This window comes from Cherax quadricarinatus, chromosome 27 (genome assembly GCF_038502225.1).
Source record: "Cherax quadricarinatus isolate ZL_2023a chromosome 27, ASM3850222v1, whole genome shotgun sequence".
NCBI lineage: Eukaryota > Metazoa > Arthropoda > Malacostraca > Decapoda > Parastacidae > Cherax > Cherax quadricarinatus.
In genome coordinates this window covers 4731110-4739032 of record NC_091318.1, presented here as the reverse complement: position 1 = coordinate 4739032, position 7923 = coordinate 4731110, and positions in this window count along the sequence as shown.

The following is a 7923-nucleotide window of genomic DNA, read 5'->3' as shown; positions in this document are numbered from 1 at the left end:
TTGACTTCACGTGATTTATTCGTCCTCATATTTTTATATTTACGATACTGTGGTGCAAAATTAATTTGCTTGTATTAGCACGGATGAAGAGACATGAATACATGACATCGAAAAATTGTCAGGTATTGAGAGATGTGTAAACCGTGAAACTGGGCGCGCCAGCCACTCAGGAATCTTTCACAGCAAGACGAATTATACTTGGAATATTTTAGTTTATTATTAAAATATTTTAGTTTATTTTTAGAATATTTTATGTTTAGGAATATTTTACCCTCATCTAGATACAAGAAAGGTATTTCTCTTTGTGTGTGTGTGCGTATGTGTGTGTGTGTGTATCCTTGTGTGGCCCTGACCTTCAACACGCTACTTGTCAGATTCTCGCTCTCATGGCATCGTCGTCGTTCCTGTCAACGTACAACCTATTAACAGAATGTATGAACCAGCCTCCACCAGGTTATTCTACCTCCAGAACACGATAAGGTGAGGTATATACAAATAACACTTACATAGGAGAAACAAATTTATGACGACGTTTAGGCACGACTGGACCATTAACTTGTTAATGTTCCAAGTCGGACCATAACGTCGTCATAAGTTTTTTTTCCAATATGCGGGTTATTTGTGCAGTATTCCAGTCGCAGTATTGTGCCTGTTTATTCTTTAAGGTCAAGTACTTCCTGACATGCCTGTGAATCATCAGAGGCTTTATTTTCCAACTCTGCCTACATTCTTAAAAATTCAGTTCTGTATTTTGTGATCACATCAATATTTTTTTTTCTATCTTTTAATGTCGTCAGGTACAGTTCCGCTAGCCTCTCCTCATAACTCATACCCTGTTGTTCTGGAACTAGTCTCGCTGTATATCTCTGCAATGGGCTTGGCATGTTGTATAAAGACCCATAAATGGCTGTTGAGATTCCTGAAGGCTACCATTACTGTTAAGGCGACGAATCTGTAAACAGACTCGACACTTACCTCTCCTGGCATTGCCAGCTGTGCCGTTCCCTTGGCTGCCGGTTTCCTCCTGATTAGCATCAATCCAATTAGCTAGGGTGTGTGCACATGGTTCGACATGCTGGGTGAAGCAAATGTGTGAAAGGGGTGCAATAGGGTGGATGTTGATAGGGTGTATGGTGGGTATGTGTAAGTACGTATGTATGTATGTATGTATAACAATACTGCGACTAGTTAAGGACTCGAACCCATGATGTTTTGGCCCGCCTCATGGTGAGAGAAAATCACATGACGCTCTAACCTATGGGTTAGAGCGTCAAGTGATTTTCCCTCACCATGAGGTGGGTCAAAACATCATGGGTTCCAGTCCTTCGCTAGTCGCAGTGTTGTTATTGATCAATACCATAATATATATATATTATATATATACATATATATGTATACATATATATATATATATACATATATATATATATATATATATATATATATATATATGTATGTATATAATTATATATATATATACATATATATATATATATATATACACATATATATATATTTTATATATATATATATACATATATATATGTATACATATATATATATAATATATATATATATATATATATATATATATATTATTTTTTATTATCACACTGACCTATTCCCACCAAGGCAGGGTGGCCCGAAAAAAGACAAACTTTCACCATCATTCACTCCATGACTGTCTTGCCAGAAGGGTGCTTTACACTACAGTTTTTAAACTGCAACATTAACACCCCTCCTTCAGAGTGCAGGCACTGTACTTCCCATCTCCAGGACTCAAGTCCGGCCTGTCGGTTTCCCTGAACCCCTTCATAAATGTTACTTTGCTCACACTCCAACAGCACGTCAAGTATTAAAAACCATTTGTCTCCATTCACTCCTATCAAACACGCTCACGCATGCCTGCTGGAAGTCCAAGCCCCTCGCACACAAAACCTCCTTTACCCCCTCCCTCCAACCTTTCTTAGGCCGACCCCTACCCCGCCTTCCTTCCACTATAGACTGATACACTCTTGAAGTCACTCTGTTTCGCTCCATTCTCTCAAAATGTCCGAACCACCTCAACAACCCTTCCTCAGCCCTCTGGACAACAGTTTTGGTAATCCCGCACCTCCTCCTAACTTCCAATCTACGAATTCTCTGCATTATATTCACATCACACATTGCCCTCAGACATGACATCTCCAATGCCTCCAGCCTTCTCCTCGCTGCAACATTCATCACCCATGCTTCACACCCATATAAGAGCGTTGGTAAAACTATACTCTCATACATTCCCCTCTTCGCCTCCAAGGGCAAAGTTCTTTGTTCCACAGACTCCTAAGTACACCACTCACCCTTTTCCCCTCATCAATTCTATGATTCACCTCATCTTTCATAGACCCATCCGCTGACACGTCCACTCCCAAATATCTGAATACATTCACCTCCTCCATACTCTCTCCCTCCAATCTCATATCCAATCTTTCATCACCTAATCTTTTTGTTATCCTCATAACCTTACTCTTTCCTGTATTCACTTTTAATTTTCTTCTTTTGCACACCCTACCAAATTCATCCACCAATCTCTGCAACTTCTCTTCAGAATCTCCAAAGAGCACAGTGTCATCAGCAAAGAGCAACTGTGACAACTCCCACTTTATGTGTGATTCTTTATCTTTTAACTCCACGCCTCTTGCCAAGACCCTCGCATTTACTTCTCTTACAGCCCCATCTATAAATATATTAAACAACCACGGTGACATCACACATCCTTGTCTAAGGCCTACTTTTACTGGGAAATAATTTCCTTCTTTCCTACATACTCTAACTTGAGCCTGACAATCCTCGTAAAAACTCTTCACTGCTTTCAGTAACCTACTTCCTACACCATACACCTGCAACATCTGCCACATTGCCCCCCTATCCACCCTGTCATACGCCTTTTCCAAATCCATAAATGCCACAAAGACCTCCTTAGCCTTATCTAAATACTGTTCACTTATATGTTTCACTGTAAACACCTGGTCCACACACACCCTACCTTTCCTAAAGCCTCCTTGTTCATCTGCTATCCTATTCTCCGTCTTACTCTTAATTCTTTCAATAATAACTCTACCATACACTTTACCAGGTATACTCAACAGACTTATCCCTCTATAATTTTTGCACTCTCTTTTGTCCCCTTTGCCTTTATACAAAGGAACTATGCATGCTCTCTGCCAATTGCTAGGTACCTTACCCTCTTCCATACATTTATTAAATAATTGCACCAACAACTCCAAAACTATATCCCCACCTGCTTTTAACATTTCTATCTTTATCCCATCAATTCCGGCTGCCTTACCCCCTTTCATTTTACCTACTGCCTCACGAACTTCCCCCACACTCACAACTGGCTCTTCCTCACTCCTACAAGATGTTATTCCTCCTTGCCTTATACACGAAATCACAGCTTCCCTATCTTCATCAACATTTAACAATTCCTCAAAATATTCCCTCCATCTTCCCAATACCTCTAACTCTCCATTTAATAACTGTCCTCTCCTATTTTTAACTGACAAGTCCATTTGTTCTCTAGGCTTCCTTAACTTGTTAATCTCACTCCAAAACTTTTTCTTATTTTCAACAAAATTTGTTGATAACATCTCACCCACTCATTTGTTATCTTTTTACATTGCTTCACCACTCTCTTAACCTCTCTCTTTTTCTCCATGTACTCTTCCCTCCTTGCATCACTTGTACTTTATAAAAACTTCTCACATGCTAACTTTTTCTCCCTTACTACTACTCTCTTTATATCATCATTCCAGCAATGGCTCCTCTTCCCTCCTGCACCCACTTTCCTGTAACCACAAACTTCTGATTAACACTCTAACACTACATTTTTAAACCTACCCCATACCTCTTCGACCCCATTGCCTATGCTCTCATTAGCCCATCTATCCTCCAATAGCTGTTTATATCTTACCCTAACTGCCTCTTCTTTTACTTTATAAACCTTCACCTCTCTCTTCCCTGATGCTTCTATTCTCCTTGTATCCAATCTACCTTTTACTCTCAGTGTAGCTACAACTAGAAAGTGATCTGATGTATCCGTGGCCCCCCTATAAACATGTACATCCTGAAGTCTACTCAACAGTCTTTTATCTACCAGTACATAATCCAACAAATTACTGTCATTTCGCCCTACATCATATCTTGTATACTTATTTATCCTCTTTGATACAAAGCTCAATCAAAGGGCTCCCATTATCATTTACACCTGGCACTCCAAACTTACCTACCACACCCTCTCTAAAAGTTTCTCCTACTTTAGCATTCAGGTCCCCTACCACAATTACTCTCTCACTTGGTTCAAAGGCTCCTATACATTCACTTAACATCTACAAAAATCTTTCTCTCTCCTCTGCATTCCTCTCTTCTCCAGGTGCATACACGCTTATTATGACCCACTTTTCGCATCCGTCCTTTACTTTAACACACATAATTCTTTAATTTACACACTCATATTCTCTTTTCTCCTTCCATAACTGATCCTTGAACATTACTGCTACCCCTTCCTTTGCTCTAACTCTCTCAGATACTCCAGATTTAATCCCATTTATTCCCCCCACTGAAACTCAACTACCCCTTCAGCTTTGTTTCACTTAGGGCCAGGACATCCAACTTCTTTTCATTCATAACATCAGCAATCATCTGTTTCTTGTCATCCGCACTACATCCACGCACATTCAAGCATCCCAGTTTTACAAAGTTTTTCTTTTTCTCTTTTTTAGTAAATGTCTACAGGAGAAGGGGTTACTAGCCCATTGCTCCCGGCATTTTAGTCGCCTCATACGACACGCATGGCTTCCGGAGGAAAGATTCCTTTCCACTTCCCCATGGACAATAGAAGAAATAAAGAAGAACAAGAGCTATTTAGAAAAAGGATAAAAAAACCTAGATGTATGTATATATATATGCATGTGCGTGTCTGTGAAGTGTGACCAAAGTGTAAGTAGGAGTAGCAAGATATCCCTGCTATCTAGCGTGTTTATGATATATATATATATATATATATATATATATATATATATATATATATATATATATATACTGTTGAGTAGACTTCAGGATGTACATGTTTATAGAGGGGCCACAGATATATCAGATCACTTTCTAGTTGTAGCTACACTGAGAGTAAAAGGTAGATGGGATACAAGGAGAATAGAAGCATCAGGGAAGAGAGAGGTGAAGGTTTATAAACTAAAAGAGAAGGCAGTTAGGGTAAGATATAAACAGCTATTGGAGGATAGATGGGCTAATGAGAGCATAGGCAATGGGGTCGAAGAGGTATGGGGTAGGTTTAAAAATGTAGTGTTAGAGTGTTCAGCAGAAGTTTGTGGTTACAGGAAAGTGGGTGCAGGAGGGAAGAGAGCGATTGGTGGAATGATGATTTAAAGAGTAAGATGATTTAAAGTAGTAAGGGAGAAAAAGTTAGCATATGAGAAGTTTTTACAAAGTAGAAGTGATGCAAGGAGGGAAGAGTATATGGAGAAAAAGAAAGAGGTTAAGAGAGTGGTGAAGCAATGTAAAAAGAGAGCAAATGAGAGAGTGGGTGAGATGTTATCAACAAATTTTGTTGAAAATAAGAAAAAGTTTTGGAGTGAGATTAACAAGTTAAGAAAGCCTAGAGAACAAATGGATTTGTCAGTTAAAAATAGGAGAGGAGAGTTATTAAATGGAGAGTTAGAGGTATTGGGAAGATGGAGGGAATATTTTGAGGAATTGTTAAATGTTGATGAAGATAGGGAAGCTGTGATTTCGTGTATAGGGCAAGGAGGAATAACATCTTGTAGGAGTGAGGAAGAGCCAGTTGTGAGTGTGGGGGAAGTTCGTGAGGCAGTAGGTAAAATGAAAGGGGGTAAGGCAGCCGGGATTGATGGGATAAAAATAGAAATGTTAAAAGCAGGTGGGGATATAGTTTTGGAGTGGTTGGTGCAATTATTTAATAAATGTATGGAAGAGGGTAAGGTACCTAGGGATTGGCAGAGAGTATGCATAGTTCCTTTGTATAAAGGCAAAGGGGATAAAAGAGAGTGCAAAAATTATAGGGGGATAAGTCTGTTGAGTGTACCTGGTAAAGTGTATGGTAGAGTTATAATTGAATTAAGAGTAAGACGGAGAATAGGATAGCAGATGAACAAGGAGGCTTTAGGAAAGGTAGAGGGTGTGTGGACCAGGTGTTTACAGTGAAACATATAAGTGAACAGTATTTAGATAAGGCTAAAGAGGTCTTTGTGGCATTTATGGATTTGGAAAAGGCGTATGACAGGGTGGATAGGGGGGCAATGTGGCAGATGTTGCAAGTGTATGGTGTAGGAGGTAGGTTACTGAAAGCAGTGAAGAGTTTTTACGAGGATAGTGAGGCTCAAGTTAGAGTATGTAGGAAAGAGGGAAATTTTTTCCCAGTAAAAGTAGGCCTTAGACAAGGATGTGTGATGTCACCGTGGTTGTTTAATATATTTATAGATGGGGTTGTAAGAGAAGTAAATGCGAGGGTCTTGGCAAGAGGCGTGGAGTTAAAAGATAAAGAATCACACACAAAGTGGGAGTTGTCACAGCTGCTCTTTGCTGATGACACTGTGCTTTTGGGAGATTCTGAAGAGAAGCTGCAGAGATTGGTGGATGAATTTGGTAGGGTGTGCAAAAGAAGAAAATTAAAGGTGAATACAGGAAAGAGTAAGGTTATGAGGATAACAAAAAGATTAGGTGATGAAAGATTGAATATCAGATTGGAGGGAGAGAGTATGAAGGAGGTGAACGTATTCAGATATTTGGGAGTGGACGTGTCAGCGGATGGGTCTATGAAAGATGAGGTGAATCATAGAATTGATGAGGGAAAAAGAGTGAGTGGTGCACTTAGGAGTCTGTGGAGACAAAGAACTTTGTCCTTAGAGGCAAAGAGGGGAATGTATGAGAGTATAGTTTTACCAACGCTCTTATATGGGTGTGAAGCGTGGGTGATGAATGTTGCAGCGAGGAGAAGGCTGGAGGCAGTGGAGATGTCATGTCTGAGGGCAATGTGTGGTGTGAATATAATGCAGAGAATTCGTAGTTTGGAAGTTAGGAGGAGGTGCGGGATTACCAAAACTGTTATCCAGAGGGCTGAGGAAGGGTTGTTGAGGTGGTTCGGACATGTAGAGAGAATGGAGCGAAACAGAATGACTTCAAGAGTGTATCAGTCTGTAGTGGAAGGAAGGCGGGGTAGGGGTCGGCCTAGGAAGGGTTGGAGGGAGGGGGTAAAGGAGGTTTTGTGTGCGAGGGGCTTGGACTTCCAGCAGGCATGCGTGAGCGTGTTTGATAGGAGTGAATGGATACAAATGGTTTTTAATACTTGACGTGCTGTTGGAGTGTGAGCAAAGTAACATTTATGAAGGGATTCAGGGAAACCGGCAGGCCGGACTTGAGTCCTGGAGATGGGAAGTACAGTGCCTGCACTCTGAAGGAGGGGTGTTAATGTTGCAGTTTAAAAACTGTAGTGTAAAGCACCCTTCTGGCAAGACAGTGATGGAGTGAATGATGGTGAAAGTTTTTCTTTTTCGGGCCACCCTGCCTTGGTGGGAATCGGCCAGTGTGATTATAAATATATAAATTATATATATATATATATATATATATATATATATATATATATGTATATATATATATATATATATATATATATATATATATATATATATATATATATATATATATATATATATATATGTCGTGCCGAATATGTAAAACTGGTCAATTAGCAAGAACTCATTTAAAATTAAGTCCTTTCTGAAATTTTCTCTCATACGTTTAAAGATATATTTTTTCAATAATGTTTATGTAAATTATTATTAACATTATTATGAACAAGGGGAGAACTAAACCCGTAGGATTTTGCAGCTCTTGTGGGGGATGCGG